This window comes from Ambystoma mexicanum, chromosome 6q, assembly GCF_040938575.1.
Source record: "Ambystoma mexicanum isolate Mex_15411 chromosome 6q, UKY_AmexF1_1, whole genome shotgun sequence".
NCBI lineage: Eukaryota > Metazoa > Chordata > Amphibia > Caudata > Ambystomatidae > Ambystoma > Ambystoma mexicanum.
In genome coordinates this window covers 737998435-738020334 of record NC_090937.1, presented here as the reverse complement: position 1 = coordinate 738020334, position 21900 = coordinate 737998435, and positions in this window count along the sequence as shown.

Sequence of the window (21900 nt, the reverse complement as noted above, 5' to 3'; positions counted from 1 at the left end):
AAGCGCTATCACTGATGTGTACTTCACGCAGTACAAAACAATGTTACACAATGAGCAACAACAGGAAGAGGAACTTCAGGCCCAACTAGATAAGGACTCTTCCGACAGTAGTCAACCTTCTGGTCAACCTTCTGTAACAGGAAGTCAAGAACCACTAGGACAACCACTAATAGCAAATGAGCCAGAAGTAGCTATGGCAGAAGTAGAAAACACCATGTATCACTATTAGGAAGATACAGAAGACTTAACTGTACAACAAGCAAAACTTAACAAAGATCAGCGCACCATTTTTGAAGATGTAATAAAATAAATTGTACATGGTGTTCAACACGAAAATAAAGAATGTACCTGCCAAAATTACAAACCTATACTGCTGTACGTGAGTGGTGAAGCTGGATCAGGAAAAACATTCTTAATCAAAATCATCAGCAAGTTCCTTCAACAATTGACAAACAACAAACTGTCAGCTGTTGTAATGGCCCCCACAGGTTTAGCTGCCTACAACAAAGGCGGTCTCACTTTACACCAAATACTACTGCTTCCAGTAGAGCATCAAAATAAATTAGACTATTACAAACTTTCTGCAGAAGCTGCAATGGAAGTACGCAGAGTATTAAAACAAATGTAAATGCTACTAATAGATGAAGTGAGCATGGTCTCCAACCTAATGTTGGCTTTGATTCACCTCAGATTGCAAGAAGTACTTAAAAGTAACAACGAAGAACTCTTTGCAGGGAAACACATTATTGTTTTCAGAGATCTTCTCCAATTGACACCAGTGAAAGGTGAACCTATTTTTAAAACCTTAGGCCACAAACTCTACCGTAAAACTGTTGGCAGCATAGGAAATGTCAACCTTTGGCAACATTTCCAATACAGTGAATTAACAGAGAAAATGCAGCAATCTGCAGATCTCACTTATGCCAACATCGTAAAAAGTATTAGAGTTGGTGTACTATCACAAGAAGCACAAGTAGTATTGAAAAACCGGCACATTCATGAACTTTACGGCGATAATGCATGTGCAACTGATTTTATGGAACAAATTGCGCACAAAAATTTCAATTGTATGGCCTTAATGCCAACTCTTGCAAGCTGTTTCAAATTTAATGAAACAATGTTAAATAAAGAAATGCAACCAATAATTGAAATTAGCACCACAGACAAACTAGACATACATGGTATGACAGTACGCATGTGTGAGCAAGCCACAACAAGACTAAATAGTTTAGAAAATTCAATCTCCAACACAGCTGGGTTGGAAAAAATATTAAAATTATCCTTAAATTGTAGAGTAATGCTTGAACGTAACCTTGACGTCGAGCAAGGACTAGTTAATAGAGCACTGGGTACAGTTGTTGGCTTTCAATCATACCCACGTGACAGCAACATTCAGTTTGTCAATATTAGGTTTGATAAACTTTCAGAAGTGAAAAGGATAGGATGCTCAATTGCTCGATTCCTTCTCTTCAAAGACATGTATGTACGTAGAGAGCAAATTTCTCTACCTCTTGCATATGCAGTTACCATTAATAAAACCCAAGGCCTTACCCTAGACAAAGCATTGATAGATATAGGACACACAGTCTTTAAAGAAGGCATGAGCTACGTAGCATTATCACGCTTACGTACACTTGACGGTCTATTGCTAATGAACTTTGATGCAAGTAGTGTCAAAGCTGATATTCCTTGCATTCTAGAGTACAATAGACTGAGGTCATTGTACAACCCCCCCATCTGAAACAATATCCTGTTCCAGATAAAGTGAAACGTGGTAAAAGAAAACTAAATCAAACAGAAATGCAACGGAATCCAACAGAAAATTGCTCAAAGAAAACAAAAGAAGCTAAAGCTTCATCAATTACCACAAACAAAGAAGAACCTATTAGGGAATGTAAACCAGGTACGTCTTCAAAGAAGGAACAGAAACTCCGAAAAATGCACTCAGATACAGAAATAGCTGGTCCATTCAAATTTGCAAATGAAACTGGGGTAAGTTGCTATGCAAATGTAGCAATGAATATTCTATTTCAATTGCCACCAATTGTTAACAATATTTACCTACACAGTACAGACCAATTGTGTTTGCAAATGTTAGTGCTTCATAGAAATGCAACAACCAATCCTGACAACACATACAGTGTTCATGGAATAAGGCAAGAATTGGACTTCTGTAATGCTCACCTGGTTCCCACGGAGGCGCGGGCGTGGTCTGGACGGCAGTGGCCTCTTCGAAGGAGATGTTCAGCACCCTGAGGATGGAGTGGGCTGGGTTCCCAAATCTGGCTAGTCTGGCTCGGATGAATACCCTTCTGTGAGCGAAAAGGAAGGGTTAATACTCTGCGGGTTTTGTGTTGATCTCCCGTTCCCCTTCTCACCCTCCTTGCAACCCTTCTGTAATTCCCTGTGGCGACTCACCTTAGGGATTGAAAAGGCGAGCTCTCCATCCTGCTTCTGATGCAGGGGCGCGTTGGGATCCAGTTACGTCACTGGATAGTAAGTTCGAGTTTGCTTGTCTGTTCCGGTAAGTACCGTAAATGTTTATGGCAAGCTTGAGTCTAAACTGTTCCTCTTTTGCAGGTAACGGAAGTCTCCGGGCTGAGGGCGGTTTCCATCAAAAACCTGATTTCAGGTGAGTTTTGGTGTAGGCCCACTACTGTCTTTTCCTGTCTCTTTTTCCTTAGGGGCCGGAGTTCGAGAATGCCGAAGAAATGGAGCCGGCACGAAGCAGAAGCTGAGTCCGACCTGTAAGCAGGTAAGTTTTAAATAGTTTGTTTGCTACGGTTCTTGCATTCACTAATGTGATGTTTGCTTTTTCCCCATAGGGGCCGGGGTGCTGAAATTCCCAAGGAATGGCATCGACCCGAAGGTAAGAAGAATTAGCTTGGCAGGTAAGTGCTTCTTGGTTATTTTCCCCTTCTCACCTTGCTTTCTTCTCTCCGTCTCCCCGTAGGTGCTGGAATGCTGCAGGAGATCCGGATGAGCGTCGCAAAGCCGAAGGCGCCACGTGCAGGTAAGAGAAGTGCGCCGAGATGTATGCGACGCGGTGAGTATTTAAAATGATGTCTTTTTGCAGGAACGTTGGCACGCTGAATCGGGAATGCAGCTTTAACAGGTAAGGTTTGTTTTCACCTGTTTCTTCTTCCCTTTTCTATCCTTAGGTGTTTCCAGGATACTGGCAGGCGTGGTCGAGGACTGGAGCAGGAGCAGGCACGGTGAGCGTCCAGGTGCTATGAGCAGAACAACGCGAAGCGTGGTTTGCTGTCTGGGCGTGGCTTAAATAGCCTTTCAAGTAGTCCCAGGTATGTATCCTTCCACTGAAGGTATGTATCCTGCCACCAGCCACACCCGTGTGGTTAAGTAGTTCCTTTTTCATCTGGAAGTTGTAGAATGATCTGCCAGGTAAGGAAATTGCAGCATGGTCTGCCAGGTAAGTTTGCAGCAAACACTATTCCTTCCATATCTTGTATGAGCCTGGCGCAGACGGTGCCAGGACTGTTATCCCTTATGAGCCTGACGCCAACGGCGCCAGGACTGAGTCCAAAGAGCCCCTATCTGGGGTGGCTGGGGCTTCCCTAGTATACATGTTGCCTGCCTCTGAGGGTGCCGGGCCCTGTCTGGCTCCTTGGAGGTAGGCATCATGACAACTACTGTGCTGGAATGGTGAGATTCACTATGAACTCATAAGAAGATCCACAAGAATTTCTAATGTACTTACTACTAGTAATGGAAAACAAAAGCATACCTGTAAGTGAAATCTTCCAGATATCGTACATGTGGAAACATACATGCACTCTCTGTAACAATGTGATACAGGAACACATCCCAAAGGAGCGAGTTGTGTATGTTTCCATACCTAATTGTGAATCCATTCCATTTCAGCAACTTGTACAGAATGCAAACCATGGCAGATTGTGTACTATTTGCAATTCAGACAATCGCTCCACCTTACTGATACAATCGCATAGTGCCTACATAATACTTATGCTTCTACGTTATAATGCAGATGGTACCAAAAACAACTGCTAACTGACTGGATTCATACACGGTCAAGTGTCAATTGGAAAGAAAACCTTTACAACAGTAGTTATAATCTACCATGTAGGAGCTACAACCAATGCAGGTCACTACACTGCATACATTAAAATGAAATGTGGATGGTTCGAATGTAATGATAGCACCATTAGTCTAAAGCAGAGATTGCCAGCTAATCTTACAAATGCGTATTTAATCTTCTTAAAGCCAAAATTTAATAAATAATGTGTACTTCAAGACTACCAAAAAATTATGGAAAAGACTACACACAGTTAGAATACGCCAACAGGTATCCAACTGCCCAAGAGGATATAACAACGAGACAAATAAATGAATATCACAGAACTGTAAGAACAAATGCACAGTTAGAATACGCCTACAGGTATCTAACTGTTGTTACAAATCGCCAGCAAGGCAACAGACATAACATTATTCAGAAAGATGAAGGAAACACTCAAAGGAAACAAGGAAGTAGTTAGTATCATATCAAATGAAGGTTTTTTTTAATCCGACATGGATTTTTTTCCCCAGACCCAAGGAATAGAAAAGCAAACACAGAATTTGAGCAGAATGCACAGTACACTGGTTTGTAAACTAAATATGAGGGTACAAAAAAGGTAAACTGTCTATTATGCAATGTGGTAAGTTTTCATAAAATGCAAACACTAACATACTTTTTCCTTTTATCACAGAAATTAAAAAAGGATACTTCCGCCAAGTACTAAAGTCATTTAACACATATATGGATTCTGAACAAAGTAAGGAGTAAGTATTTTGGCAGTCTTTTTGAACACATGTGAACCTACACGTCTAATCTATGGTACTAATATGCTGACGTGGCTGTAAGCTGGCCCTTGCATCTTGGTTGTGTACCCTACCACCTACACCTTACGGCCAAGGTACAAAGAGTATAGTTCCTACCCACAACCATTGCTGCATATCAAAACCATGGTCCTTGTAAATTAACTACTTATAAGTTAACTTTTGGGACCATCGTCTGCAGCCATGCAGCCAAGACGCTAGGACGTGCACACAACTACCGCATTACACCACACCCATATTCACTTATAACCCCACTGCTTATGACTTCAGTCTTGGGTGCATGGCCTTTGGGCGTGCAGGCAAGACTCTGAGTCCTGGGCAGAAACATCACAGCATATCAGAACCATTCTGCCTTGTAATTTTACTACATACAAACTCCCACAACCATCTTAATGATGTTGCATAGTACAAGTGTACCTATAGCTGTGCTATGCTGCAGTAGTATGTAGCCACAGGCTACAGACGTGAGTGTGAGGCCACAGATTTATCAATGTATGGGTATACAGTATATCAAATCCATAGTTGCTTACAACTGCAGTGCTTATTGTTTTGTTCAAATACACTACATCCTGCCCACTACTACCACACCATATGACATCCATTGGGTCATATAACTACACTGCGTACAAATGTGCTTTTGGGAGTATGGCCTTCGACCATGTACCCAATACTGCACACACTCCCCACAACCAGGCAATTGATGCGCATTACTACGGGTGTAACCAGGGGTGTGACATGCTGCAGTGGTTGTGGCCAGGGCCTACAGTCTTGGAAGTAAGGCCTTCGGCCTTCGGCCGACGGCTATGCATCCAACACTCTAGGCCCTGGCCACAACCACTGTAGCATGTCACACCCATGGCGGCGTACTAATGAATACAATACCCGTAGGAAAAAGTAATGCAATTATGGCATGTTGTCAATTTGTCCTTAGAACAGTTACAAGTTCCCTGTGCACTGCACGGACTGAAATGCTACCCTTATAACACCCCTCATTTTCTGTGCGTACAAGGTGGCCATAGAAAATACATCATGAAGAGGGTATAACTTTGTTGCTGGGTGCATGGCCTCTGGCCATGCACCCAAGAGTGCAGGGTCTCCCCACAAACACCTCAGGGATGTGTGGTAGTTGGGGTTTTTCTATAGGTGTGGTATCCGTCAGTACTTCTGGCCAGAGGCTGCAATCCTAGCTGTATGTCCATGGATGTTACATGTGATGGGTGTGCAGTGGCTTGGACGTCCAGTGCTTATAACTTTGTTCTTGGGTGCATGGCCTTCGCCCATGCAACCAAGACGGTACACACTCCCTACAACTAGCCAATCGATACGCAATACTACGGGTGTATCCATGGGTGTGACATGCTGCAGTGGTTGTGGCCAGGGCCTACAGTCTTGGAAGAGATGCCTTTGGCCTTTGGCCGACAGCCATGCATCCAAGACTCTAGGCCCTGGCCACAACCACCGTAGCATGTCACACCCATGGCGGCGTACTAATGAATACAATAATGAATACAATACCCGTAGGAAAAAGTAATGCAATTATGGCATGTTGTCAATTTCAATGTTCGCGAACACCACATGTGTAAGTACAGCAGTTACAAGTTCCCTGTGCACTGCACGGACTGAAATACTACCGTTATTAGACCCCTCATATTCTGTGCGTACAAGGTGGCTATAGAAAATACATCATGGCGTACTAATGAATGCAATATCCGTAAGAAAAAGTAATGCAATTTCGGCATGTTGTCAATTTCAATGTTCGCTAACACCATGCGTGTCCGTACAACAGTTACAAGTTCCCTGTGCACTGCATGGACTGAAATACTACCGCTATTAGACCCCTCATTTTCTGTGCGTACAACGTGGCCATAGAAAATACATCATGAAGAGCGACCGCCAGAACAAATGAATTCATCACCCAAGTCTTACTGTCTGAACCTTTCCCAACGCTCTATGACACAGCAAAAGAGTTTTATAAATATAGCATGTTTCCGCTGGTTGCCGCTCCGCTATCGGCGGATCCAAACAATCTGACGCAGAACACGTCTCGCTGCAGCCAATCGGCAGAGACGTCACGTGTTCGCGGTCATAACGCCAGCCCCTTAGCCAATCAGTGTCTTGTCCATGGACCGAACAGGGAAGTGTGACCGCAAAGCGGACATAGATATCACTAATTTTTTCAGACCTACTTTTTGGTCATTTTAATGAAAAGTACTGCACAGAAGGTCACCAAATTTACAAAAGCATGCTTTCTAGACCAAGCCCCTGCACCTGCCGCAAATTTGTCGAAAATCCGTCCAACGGTTTGACCTGTAGCCGTACGCAAAGTTTTTCCCCCATTCAGTCCATGGGAAAAAAAGGCATTTTGGGACCCACCACTATAACTGGACCAAACCCCACCAAACTTTGCGAGTGGGCCATATACTTTTTTTGCAAAGTTTGGTGAGGATTCGTCCAGGCGCAGCAAAGTTATAAGCCGAGTTATAAGCCGCTCAAAAAGTGCTCTTCCTATGGAAACAGCAACTTAACCATAACTACACGGCCGCTATCGTGGCAGTGTAATATATATATTTTTTTTCCATTGGAGAACAAATGGGAGATGCCATAATATATTTTTGTCATGTTAGCTTTTCAACTTTCCATGTGTTGCTGAGTTTAGAATGGTACCGATTTGCGGCACTATGTCCACATATAGCCTGTGTTTCCTCTCATACACCTTTGGCAAGAATAAGTGACACCATCAAAGCACAGAGGAATGGCGAGAGGAACCCTTCTAGGAGCATTTGAATTGCTTCACCCATAATCTTTTAGATCCATTGGTGTAGATCGTATTTAGGTTGTTCTTGGTTAACTTTCCCAAGAAGCCATGGACTTTTAACAGTGTTTTTAACCCTTTCCACCTAATGTGTTATCCAGAGGTTTGTCAGTATAACCTCACCTGGCCCCTATCTATACAATCCACAGCATTCCAACTTTGAGTATGATTTTAGGTTTTACTCGGCCACAATGGCTACTCACACACACATTGCTGATTGGTGGTAGATTGTTGTAACATTTAAGACAAGACTAGAAGAGTAGAATGCTGGGTATCTACTCAGCGACTTTATTACTAAAACTAGGAACTGTATATTGTGGGACTATTCTATTTTTAATGCTCTTATTTTATCTCCACAAGAGAATACATATACATGAATGCCAAATAAGAGAGTGAGAGCATTATTAATGTGTGTCTATTTATGACATTAAAAGACGACACATTATTGAAAGTGGTGAAAACATTTGTTGGGTTAGTGATACACGTGTGTAGGGAAGACATTGCTAGCATCTAATGTTTTTCTTACACATAGAGGTAATACACAGTGATACATAGATTTACCCAGAGGTAGATCCACGACAACCTTGCTGCCAAATAAAAAGCCTGTGAGATGCTCTGGGGAATTCTCCAGAGCCCTGCTTCAGGTACAGTGTATTGTCTGTTGCAAAATCAAGCTCACTCCCAGGTGGGCATTTAGGCCACCTTTGGGGTGGAAGTTAGGCTGTGGCATGCAGGGTATGATGTACATAATGAGAAGACAGAGAGAAATTTGACAACAGATTCAGATGCTAGAGATTCCACAATCAATGCACAAATAAGGAGATCCAAGGAATAGCAGATCATAAGCATTTTTAGCAAGCAGCACACTTGATTGTGCAGCATATAAAAAGTCACATGTGCGGTTTATGTCAATCGCTGGCAAGGCCTCAGAGGGAGGACCCAGTTCTGCAGATCCACAGTTGTTTTGATATCAAAAGGAAAGCACAGTAGTTTCTACTGCAGCTTTAGACTCTCTTGCCACTGCATTTGGGAATGTCCCACTTACCCAGTCTGTTGCATTTGGTGAATTAGCAGGGTAGCCTTCCCATGAGGCCCGGGGGTATCTGGAAGGGTGGTTGATTTCCCACCCCCCACAGAGGATTGGATTACACGGCGTCATCGAAGGTGAGCTCTATATGAGATTAGGGTGTGTGTGGGTGTGCCACTTTGGTGAACGGCTGCCACGGGTATCACCGTTCATCCGTGTGCCCTGTAATGCAGCAGCGACTTAAGCAGTTTTGGTCTAGCTGGCCACACAACTGTCTTGCACTGGGACACCGGACTTGCCTTAACACCTCCGCCATTGGAGTACCGCGACTGCCTGCGATGGTGTCTCATTTAGCTAGGTGCACGCAGAGTCTCCTGTACTGGTGCTCTTACATGGCCTCCCATGTTGCCTGTCCATGTGCCTGACCTCCTGGTGTGCTTGCTGGAGCCTGACCCGCCCCCATGGGGCCCTCATGGGCAAAAATGCTGTGGTTTGACCCGGTAAAGGTGTACCCCATTGTACCATTTAAGGGGACCAGTGGTTGCGGGTGTTTCCCCTGCTCCCCTTAAATGGTATAATGGGTTCAGGGTATGTGGGGGTGCCCCCCGCATCCTTTACATGATTGTGGTGGCAAAACCACATCACTTTTGACAAGTATTTTGTATTCACAGCCATTTTTGCCGCGATTTTAAGACATGGAACCCTCATGGGTCCTGGTATGGGCCGGATGAAGGCGTGCATCCTGAGCCTCCTCTTTGTTCTTTCCCATGCCTGGATCCCGGTCCCCGTGGGCGTTCCAACCACGGGACTCTCTGGTGCCATGCAGGTGGCACTATATAAATGACAACTCTTATTACAATTTAACCCATCTATGTTGGTGGGCCATGTCATACATTTGGTGTATCTGTGTTGGTGAGCCATGTCTCTCATTTGGCCAATCTGTGTTGGTGAGTAGCATCTTGCAATTGGCCCATCTGTGCTGGTCAGCCACATATCACATTTGGCCCTGCTGTTTTAGTGATGTCTTGCAACTGGCCCATCTCTGTTGGTGGGCCGTGTCTCACATTTGGCCCATTTGGTTGAGCAGTATCTCACATTTGCCCATATGTTTCGGTGACCATGGCTTGTATTTGTTGCATTTGGCCCATCTGTGTTGCTTAGCCAGATCTTGCCTTTGGCCCATCAGTGTTAGGGAACACATCATCGCTGGAGGAACACGAGGGGGTGGTAATTGCTACACACCAGATTGTACGATAGGAAAAGGGATATGGGCCACAGTTAGAGCGGCAGGGGTAGGAAAGGGTACTGCCACTAACCCTTATAAAAAATCAAGGTTACCAGTCATTTGGTCGAAAAAAAAGTTCGACAGGACAAATGGTCGACACCATTTGGTCGAAAGACAAATGGTCGAATATTTTTTTTTTTTTTGTATTTTCACTTTTTTTTTTTTTTTTGGGGGGTTCCCCCCCCTTCCCCCTTTTTTCCCTAAACGAAAACCTAAAAAATATATACATAAATAAAACAAAAATCGACCATTTGGCTTTCGACCAAATTCCGTCGACCATTTGGCTTTCGACCAAATGTCTTTCGACCAAATGACTGGACAGCCCTTCTCAAACTCTGAACTAAACACAACCATACTTCTACAGCACAACAAACCGAATACACTTCACAACACCACAACAACGAAGAAACCACACATAGCCGTGCCCAAAAGCACATGGTGGCTACCAACTGAAGCTGCCAAGAGCACATCACAGCTTTCTTGCTCTTTTCCTCCCACTCAGTCCTAATTTATCTGCCACCCCCTTGCTTTACAGACCCGCCAGGGTGCCAAGAAACCATGCAGGTTGCAACTCTGTGTGGTATCAGAATCTTTAACATAACATAACATAACTTTTCAGTAATTTGAAAGATGCTTGGAATACTCAATTCTTTTCAGACCATAATATGAATTGCAATCTTTTCAAACATTCTTGTGTTATTTCATTCCTCTTGGAACATGGGCATGTGCAAACAAAGGTCAGATTGAGATTCTTGGTCGAATCTGGTGATGGTTGCCAAGCCTCCCAGACACAGATGCACCTTTGTAACAATGATGGCAATGCCTGGGAGATGATTGCATGCTGATGATATGATGATAAAACAAGGCACATGCCATAAGTGTATGGGCATTTCAAGACAACACCCTGAATGGGGTAGGATGACACAGGCATATGATGGGAGTACAATTGTGTGAGTCATTGGGAAAATGATGGTAATACCTGCCGAATTGTGCAAGTACATGGGCATTTGATACCGAAACCTGGCAAATGCTATGATTATGTAACATGTGCACAAAATGTATCTAGCATATGGCATTAATACCTGAGTATTTGGTAACAATATGTTTTGAATACCTGGGCATATAATGGGCATATTATGACAATATCTAGCAACAATTTGGGCAGCCGAAATATAATTGTATTAACTGCTATACGATGGCAGTGCTTGCTGTATGATATGAGTACCTGAACATGTGGAAACAAATTGCAAACAATGGGAGCACCTTGTCATATAATAGAAACAGTTGTCAAATGGTGTGAATATGTCTCCTCTTTACCTTTTTTGGATGTTGGAGTTGTAAGCTCCCCCATCACCTACCCTCTATTGGCTGTCTTCTTTGCCCAATGCCAACATGTTATGACAGGGGTCAGAAGGAGACACATTCTGCATACACAAATACCTGACTCATTCTGTCCTAGTATTAACTGCTTCTAAGGTAAAAGGTTTGAGGCAAATGGTGGCAAGAATGATATGCCATGGTTCTGGCTCCTGGTCTCTAATTCAAAATGTGCCAAAGTCAGGCCCCTATTGTGGAGATATCTTGGATGCAATATATGAAAGGGCATTCCTTGGCTGCCCAACAGTAGGAAGAGGAGAAGGTGTTCGAGAGTCTCCCTGTCTGGAAAGGGTCATTTTCACAAATAGATATTTTTTTAAGTAATATAAAACCTGACAAATGTAGAGCTCTGGGGCCAGATGGTATGGCCAATGTCGTATTTCCTGGACATTCGTCTGAGATCGTGTCTACCCTTTATGCAAATGTGGCAGAAAAAGGTGTTCTGCCTGGTTCCTGGACTGACTCTCTCCTAATACCCATCTCTAAAAAGGGGGACAAATGGGATGCACCCGATTTCAGATTGATTGCACTCCTAGATATCCCCGAAAGCATGTTGCTTTCCTAATTCTAAAATAACTAGTTTGATGGGCCAAAAAAATGATATCTTGTCAGGAGTCCAAACAGGATTTTCCAAAAGAATGGGTATTGAATGTAACAGTACTGTAATTAATATCTTGAAAATCCAATATATGCCTGCTATCCATCTTCTGGTGTGTGCAGTTTCTAGATTATTCTGACACTTTTGGTATGATAGATGAAGACAGATTATTGCAGAAATTATGGAAGTGGGATATACAGGAAGGCTTATTTAAACTCCTAAAAATGTTGCGTGCGGATAGGGTGGCAAAGATTGGTTTACATGCGCAATTGGAATGGTAGGTGAATAGTCTAAAAGTCATTTTAGGGGTTTTGATATAAATATGTTGTTTTTCCTTAATTATCCTGTAAAGAATGTATAAACAGTAAATTGTCCTGGATGTTTTACATGGCTTCGGGTATAGGATGAAAATACCTTCATCTGAGTTTTTTACCCGGCTGGATTCTTCTGTTTGAAAGAAAGAAAGTGTTAGGGTTGTCTTGCTCAATACCATGGCCCAATTTTGGACACAAATATGCTAGAATTGCATCGCCATACATAAACATTTTAAATGCGCAGGAAACGTTGTTGTTGCAGATCTTAAGTCACGTCCTTATTAGTGGGAAACATCCTCCACTTCAAGAACATGCTAAAAGAATTAATCACAGGTTCGGCAGAGTAGTAAAAATGTGGCAGTAATGCTATTACCGCTGCATAACCTCTCTGCCCAATCCCACCTTTGGGATTTAATGCTGGCAGTAATAGTCCAAAAAAGCCCCATATAGTTGCATGGACTCAAAATAAATGGGGATTAACAGCACCACCGCAACTCTGCGCCAGACCGAGTTGCGGTAACGCTAATAGCATTGGGCGGTATCCCGTCACATTTACTGCTGAGATACCACCCAACTCGTGACAAGGCCCTTAGAGAGTTTCTGGGCAAGATCAATTACAGTCCTGATGGGGGAGTAGGCCTGTAATCGCCTTTGAGGCAAATTAGGCAAAATATATTTAAAAGGTCTATGCTATCAACTATAAATACCCCACACCCTAAAAGTTGCACATCGATCATTTGAAGGTGTTCCTAATTTACTTACACCCTCCTATATACCAAAAATATAACAACATGGACCAGCGGATTGGGGGTGAAGTATGCTCTTCCTCTCTTACTTGTTCCAAAAACATGATTTCATTCCAAAATACAAAAATTAGTCTTAATATATACATACAATACTTTTCTGGCTCACAACCTTTTATCCCAACACATATTTATACTCACACTCTCATATCCAAAATCTTAGCTTCTCACAAATATAACATCACATATATCACCATCTGCAATAGTTGGTTAACACATTGTTTTTTGACCCTTTCTTGAATACAGGTGTATTTATCTGTGTGTCAATATTACAAACAGCATTACAGGTCAACACGTGTTTCGGTTGTCTACGACAAGCACTACAAATCTTGCCCCTTTGTTGCTCCAACCTTCATCAGGACAAAAAGCGAAGTACCAATTATGTCTTGCTTCTGATCGACTGGGGTTAGCCACATCATCTATAAAAACACAATAATAAAACCTATTGTCATCCAGTTTTGTACTTGTCATCCTCATTTGTTTAATCACTGTGATTGTGTCTCAATAACTGTCCTAATAGTTATGCAGATCGCACTCACCTCCACATTTAGCTGTCGGAGGAGGTGGAGATGTTGGGGATTAAATCCTTAACAGGCTCTCTTAATTATGTATATTCTTGTGTCCTGGCCTGTAAACTGAAGAAACCCAGGTTAGGCATGCCCGTTGGTTCCAGCTCGAAGTATCTTAACCTTGACCGCAAAAAAATTGTATCATTTGTTCTGTGTGCATAGGCTGTATACTCACTTTCAATTTAACAGTCGACCCACGTAGGTAGCAAGGTCTCTAGTCCTGCTGAATTTCTTCTATGGACTGATAATCTTTTTCAATAAGGAATGAATCCTCTTGGTTCAACTAAAGTGGAAAAAAACACTTTTATAAGTATGCAGAGCCATCTACTCTGGTATCCTATTCCCGCATATTCTCTACATGTATAACATAAGCATATTTCCCTTCTTACCACTCAGATGGAGGGCATCTCCACGATCTCTGTTCTTTTATTGTGTGCTGATGACCATTGTCTTTTCAGCTACTCCTCTTGTTTCAATTAGTTTCCCGCAATCCAGTTTCGCAGTACCTCACTGGTTCACACATCGATTGTGCACATATGCTGAAAACCAAAGCTTCTCTAATCAGTATTGCGTTGTAAGTTCTATTTGGACTGCTAATATTTGCAGTATGGCGCTTGTTACTTTTTACTCTGTTTCCATTGCCATTCCTTACTTCGTAGGTTTAACCCTCTTGATTGTAGCTTCTAAGGTACACCTGATGCTCTCGCATATATCCTCATATTTACGCGATAAACTTTCCGTTCCCGTTTATCTTTCTTTAAAGCCCAGTTTCTGTGTGGTATAATGCTCCCCTGGGCATTCCCCGACTCACTTGTATTACATCCGCTTTCAGTGATGTCTAGCACTCCCATGGGCATCACTCCGCCCACTCACATTAAATCTCCACATTCAGTGTTTTGAGTGTTTAGGGAAATCGTAGACTCCCTAATGTACATACCCCCATTGTCATATTCTGTGCACTGCTTTTACTGCATACTTATAGTCTATACATCATTCAGTTTTAATTAAATAAACTTTGTTCTGTTGTGCTTACCTTTACTCGCTACTTGCGGCGTTCTGACATTCTGCATTCGTATCCTCCCTCGTCGCATACCGCTGATCTATGTTAGCTCAATAATCATAGAAAGAACTCCTCGCACTCGATAGTTTATATATTTCTTCAAAACGTACTTAAAAACCTGATGCATTAAAGAATCACTCACATTTGGTTGATTAGTTTATCTCGTCTGGAGGAATAGACAGTCCCACTAGGGGTAGAAGAAATTAATATTATTATTCTATTCCGTCATTGTTGGAGTCAGTTGCCATGGTGACGCAACAGGACTACTACTTAGCATTAAGATATTCCTTCTGACCATCTCGCGGCGTTCTGACACTCTGAATTCATATCCTCCCTCGTCGCATACCGCTGATCTATGTTAGCTCAATAATCATAGAAAGAACTCCTCGCACTCGATAGTTTATATATTTCTTCAAAACGTACTTAAAAACCTGGTTCATTTAAGAATCACTCACATTTGATTGATTAGTTTATCTCGTCTGGAGGAATAGACAGTCCCACTAGGGGTAGAAGAAATTATTATTATTATTCTATTCCGTCATTGTTGGAGTCAGTTGCCATGGTGATGCAACAGGACTACTACTTTGCATTAAGATATTCCTTCTGACCATCTCGATGTTATCTAGGGCAAAACGTAACTAGGGCTGATGGAATGAACAGTCCCATTTGGGATAGAGGCAATTATTATTCTTGTGTTGAACATCAGTTGCAATAATGACGCAACAGAGCTTCTAGTTTATATTAGGATGTTCCTTATAACCCTCCCAATATTATCCCTGGCTGGACATTACGTGTAGAGCAGTTAGCCCATAGTTAGTGATTTGGTTTCTCAAATTCACTCACTTTTCATATCAATCGATGGCTTCATGCAACTTCCTGTATGTCATATGTCAACGGTAATCTCCATTTCTTCCTTCCTTACTCATCTCACCGTATAAATGCCGTAGTCATAAAGTGGGGAGCCTATTCAGATTATTGTCTCAGTTATCTCGTGTGGTAATATTCAGTGTCATACTTCACTACCTCTGTCTTCACAGTACATATGTTATGTCACTTTCATGTTTCCCTTATCTTATATGAGTAGGTTATTCCAATCAATGGAGACATTGAGTCCACGCCGTACTGTTTCAAGGTATATATCCAACGTTGCTCTATCCGGCGCAATGTTGTGGACATATCCCACCCCTAGTCTGTGGTTTAATAGATTGCAATACGAACCATTTCAAATCTGTATCTTTATGGTTCAGGTGCACAAAATGGTCTGCCACTCTATTGAGTATGCAGGACCTGTGTTCTGATATCCTCCATCTCACCTCTCGGGTGGTTTTGCCAATGTATAGCAGAACGTATGGACAACAAATGATGTAGATCACTTTTTTTGTCAAACAATTGGTATGATTTTTTAATTGCCAAATTGTTGTCCCATAGTTGAATTCATGCCTTGTTTCAGTCAAGGGGCAGGCAGCACAATTGCCACACTTGTGATGGCCTGTTATTGGTGGCAATCCCCACTTATTTAATACTGTTTGCTCTCTCGTAGTCTCTCGGTAAGTATGCACCAATGTTTGTTTTAGATTTTGGCTTCTTTTGAAAGCAAACATCGGCTTTTTTAAAAGACTCCCAGGTTGTTTGAACAAACTCCAATTATGGCTCACAATCTTCTTTATTTCAATGTTTATTGGGTTAAAAGTGGTTACACACACTAGCCTGTCATTTTCAGTCTTTTCGGGAGGAGTCAGACACAATTCCCGACTCGTATTCGCCACACTTTTCAGGTCATCTCTCACTCATTTCTTAGGGTACCCTCTCTCGGATAGCCCTTCTTTTACCTGAGCTGCATGTTTATCAAATTCCTCTCTTTCAGTACAAATCCGGCAGACTCCAAAAAATTGACCATATGGCAAATTTTGTCATAATCCCGCTGGATGGAAATTCGAATAATGTAGAAATGTATTCTTATCTGTGGGTGTCATGCATCAGCCCTGGAGATTTGCTTGTCGTTGGAGATACTACTAAGATGGCTGCCTGTTCCGCTGGATGGCCGGATACGGCACAACAAACAATTTTCGGGAGAGGGCTTAATAAGGAACTGAAGGACGAACTGGCTAGAGTGGTACGTTCCAACACCTTCCGAGAGCTGGTTACGCTAGTCCTACAGATCGACTACTGTCAACAGGAAAGACGGGCTGAGAGGAGAAGAGGAAGAGGATCAGCGCCACGCTACAGCCCCCCTCAAGGAAGGAAGGAAAGACCCATGCCAGAGGAACCTATGCAAATAGGGGCAACCAGGGGACCACTAACTAAGATTGAAAGGAGAAGAAGGCAGGAGCTCAACCTTTGTATGTACTGTGGTTCGTCAAATCACATCCTTAAGGATTGTCCAGAAATTCCCTCTAAGAAACAGGGAAACGCCAGACCCCAGGCATTTGCAAGGGAAGCCATGGGGACCAACGTGCAAACCCTTGCAACCTTACAAGTCCCATTAATGAAGGAATAGAAGACAATCGTCTGATGGTATTCCAGATATCCATTTCCGACATGCTGAAACAGAACCTATCGGTCTTGGATATGCTTGACTGCGGAGCAGCAGGACACTTTATAGACGTAACATGGGCTCAGGAAAATCAGATCCCCCTGAGGGAGAAGAACAGACCGATACCGGTAGAGGGAGTAGATGGCCGTCAGCTCTCATCTGGACTCATTACCATGGAAACGGAACCTATAACGGTAAAGATGGATCATCATGTCGAGACCCTCAAATTTGATGTTATCAGAGCAGCTCATTTTCCGTTAATATTGGGTGTTTCATGGTTAAGAAGACACAACCCCAAGATTGACTGGACTAATAACAAGCTAAGTTTCGACTCTGAATACTGTCGGGAACACTGCATGAGTACTAGGGAATTCCAGAAGGAGATACATTCCAGTCTGTCTACGACTCAGTGCAACCTCTCGATATCCTCCATATCTAGGCAGTATCAGGCTTTTGCTAGAGTGTTTGAAGACATTAATCCCAGACTCCTCCCACCTCACTGCCACAAGGACTGTAACGTAGACCTCAAGGAAGAGACCTCCCTACCTTCCGGTCGAATGTATCCATTATCCTTATCTGAAAAGGAAGCATTGAAGGAGTACCTCACCGCAAACATAAAGAATTGGCTCATTCGACCATCAAAGTCCTCAGGAGGGGCATCATTGTTTTTCACATCAAAGAAGGACTCCAAGGAATTATGCCCCTGTATCGATTACAGGGGCTTGAACAGCATTACCATCCGAGATAGGTATCCAATGCCGCTTATCAGAGACATTCTGGAAGCTGTCAGAGATTCAAAGGTATTCACCAAACTCAATCTCCGCGGTGCATATCATCTGTTAAGGATAAAGAACGGAGACGAATGGAAAACCGCATTCAGGATGCCGCTGGGGTTGTTCGAGGATTGTGTTATGCCATTCGGACTGGTAAACGCCCCAGCGGTATTTCAGAGATTTGTGGATAAGATCGTATACCTCGATGACATACTGATTTTCTCTCCTTCCTTGGAGGAACACCGGATACATGTGTGCGAAGTACTTCGTAGGTTATTTGAAAATCAACTTTTCGCCAAGCCCGAGAAGTGTCTCTTTGAGACCACAGAGGTACCTTACCTGGGATTTATATTATCAGCGAAAGGAATCCGTATGGACCCCAAGAAGGTGTTAGCCATAGACAGATTGCCAGAACCCTCGTCAGTCAAGGAGATCCAACGTTTCCTAGGCCTGGCGAACTTTTACCGCCGGTTTATACCCAAATTCTCTGATCTGGTATTACCCATCACAGCACTTCTCAAAAAGGGTACAGTGTTCCATTGGGGTTCGGCGGCTCAAGCGGCATTCGAGGCCTTGAAGAAACGTTTCATCACTGCCCCGGTTTTGGCTCAGCCAGAGCAGAATAAACCATTTATCCTGGAGACCGATGCCTCGGGGGGTGCTTTAGGGGCCGTGTTGCTACAAGAAGGAAGCAATGGAGACGAACATCCTATCGCCTATTACTTTCGCACCCTAACTGGAAGTGAAAGAAACTACTCGGTTCTGGAGAGAGAATTATTAGCAATGCGGGCAGCCTGTCAAGAATGGAGACATTTGAGACAGGGAGCCTCTCATCAATTTGTCATCTGTACTGATCATAGGAATCTTAAGGTTCTCCAACAAATGGAGTGCAGGAATTCCAGGTATGCCCGCTGGGCCTATTATTTTTCAAGCTTTGATTTCCAGATCACCTATATACCAGGATCCCAGAATAGTGTGGCAGACACATTATCCCGAAGCTGGTTGGAGGAAGATCTATCAGAGGTTAAGAAGGAGAAGATTCTACTTGAGAACCATTTTCATACGATTGCTAACCTGCAGGAACGCGAAGGATTGTGGTTTCATCATTCAGCATTGTTCTTACCCAAAACTGATCTTCGCAGACAGGTCATCAGCTTTTGTCACGATCTTCCCTTGGCTGGACATAAGGGGGAGAAGGCAACATTTGAGCTGGTATCCAGGAGTTTCTGGTGGCCGTCGATGCAAAGAGACATCACCTATTATGTGTCGACTTGTGCCATCAACAAGACCCCTCGTCACAGACCACTCAGGCTCCTACATCAAGCCAAGGCTCCTACACGCCCCTGGGAGGACCTCTCATTGGACTTCATAGTAGAACTCCCAGTTTGCCAGGAGAAAAGAATGATTCTAGTGACAATTGATTCTTTCACCAAGTTATCTCATTTCGTAGCTCTCGCAGGAGTTCCTTCAGCCTCAGAGTCCGCTACAGTCTTCCTTCGCAAGATAGTAAGGTTACACGGTTTACCACGGTCCATTATCTCGGACAGGGGAACGCAATTTACCTCTAAATTTTGGGACTCGCTATGTAACCAGTTGGCTATACAGAAGGCGCTATCCTCGGGGTATCACCCCCCGGTCCAACGGACAGACCGAAAGACTGAACGCAGGTTTAGAACAATACCTTCGCTGTTTTTGTAACAGGGAACAGGATAACTGGGCTACTCTGTTACCAATGGCAGAGTTTGCTTACAATAACACCTATCATATGGCTATCAAGATGAGTCCTTTCAAGTGCACCTATGGGTATAACCCGCATCATCTAGGAGCCCTATCTTTCAGTAGCCAGACCACAACTCCCGCCTTGGAGAGGATGCTGATGGATCTCAAGCGTACACACAAGGAAGCCCTACAAACCTTAGAGTACAGCCACAAGAAGTATAAAACCTATGCGGATACCAAACGTAATCCTCTTCCTCTTTGGAAGACCGGAGATTTGGTTTGGTTGTCTACACGATATCTACCTCGCTGGACTCATAAGGGGAAGTTCGCAGCACGGTACATAGGTCCTTACCCAATCCTGTCCCAGATAAATCCTGTAGCCTTCAAACTAAGATTACCTCACTCTTTGCGGAGGGTACACCCTGTCTTTCACTCTTCATTACTCAAGACTCATCAAGAATATCTGTACAAGAAACCTCTGAGAAGAACGGTGATCACCCCGCTAGAAGAACCTAAGGAATACAAAGTGGCCAGAATTGTAGATTCCCGCTACAGGAGAGGAACTCTTCAATATTTGGTCCATTGGAAGGGATTCCCTATTGCTGAAAGAACTTGGGAACCAAGATCCCATATGCACGCTCCCAGACTTGTACAGCGATTCCATAGACTGTATCCAGGAAAACCTGGAGGAGGCAGGTATCGAAGGGGGCATACTGTCATGCATCAGCCCTGGAGATTTGCTTGTTGTTGGAGATACTACTAAGATGGCTGCCTGTTCCATTCTATCGGTCTAGTTTATTCCAACATGGCCGACGGAATCTATAACCAGCAGGCCATAGCAACGTTCAGCGCGTTGTATCGTTTTCGTTACGTGCCCAGCCAGTCGCTCTCAGCGTCTAGCTTTCCAGCATTGCCTTTTCGTTCAGGTCCTTTTCTTACCTACCTACTATCCCTTCACTAGTGGTGTTTTCTGGTTTTCAACTAAGGTGATTAAGGTCTTAGCTTCTGGTCTTTCTTACACGACGCGTACTACCAAGCATTTTCCGTGTAAGTATTTTTCCCATCGTTTTCACTCAGCCGGTGCTTCAGCGTTAGCTTTTCGCTGTGAGCGTTTTCTGCTGTTCATACTTTTCTGTCTGTGGCCTTACCTCTTTCCCTTCCACCCAGCTTTCTTCTGTTGTTCCGTTCGTAACGCCTCTCCGGTGTTCCGACGGACCGAGACCTCCCCTCGATTGCAACTCAGCCCAGAAGACATCGAGACCGCACAACACTGGAGGCAGTATCCTTGTCTCACCGCCTTTCTCAGGGAACGAGTTGAGCAAGGTGTGGGCGTTCCTCCTACGTGTCCGGAGCTCCGCGGCTGCAGGAATCGACATCTCCATATAACTGCAGGACACCTAGTATTCCACGGATACCTGAATACTGATCAGGTTTTTTTTTCCTGGAGTCTTTTTTCCCCATTCTTTAGGACGTGCTCCTCTGGTATTCCCTAGATCTGTTATTAGCCAGATCACGGAGGCTACCGAGGGAGCGCGTCCTTACCTTCAACAAAAAAAAGAGAAGAAGCCAGCCGAAGGAGAAAAGGTCAAGAAAAAGAAGGCTGTAATCAGGACGGAAGAAGTACAGGAGAAGACAGATGAGGAGGAGTTGGGGAAGGCGGAGACAGACAGTGACAGTGGGTTTCCTATATAATGTTGTCTGAAGCCTGCCCTCTGATTTCCTGATCAGGTCTAGGGAACGTACTTCTGTGTTGCTCCATTTGATGGTAAATCTGATGTTATCATTACATGTGTTCAACCATTCATGAAATTCTAGTGGGGAATCACTCAACCGCCTCCAGATGATGAACACGTCATCTATATATCTCTGAGAAAAAAAGAGCTGGGTTGGGAGGCACTCCAATAAATAAAGCATTCAAAACAATATTAAGTAGCCCAAAAGGGGTCTTAAATCATGTATGTGATTTTGGTGCGTTGTATTTCAGGTGCAGGAGGGAGAAACTCGAGGCCACTCGAGGTTCAGCAAAACTAAAGCAGAAAACACACACCGACTATTGCTAGTCGGTAACCCTCTGCTGCACTCCTAATGGGAGCTAGTCCAAAGTGAAAGTTATACCTTGTATATGCTTAAGGCTCCAAGTATGGAGAGTTAGATATACAGGGACAGAAATCAA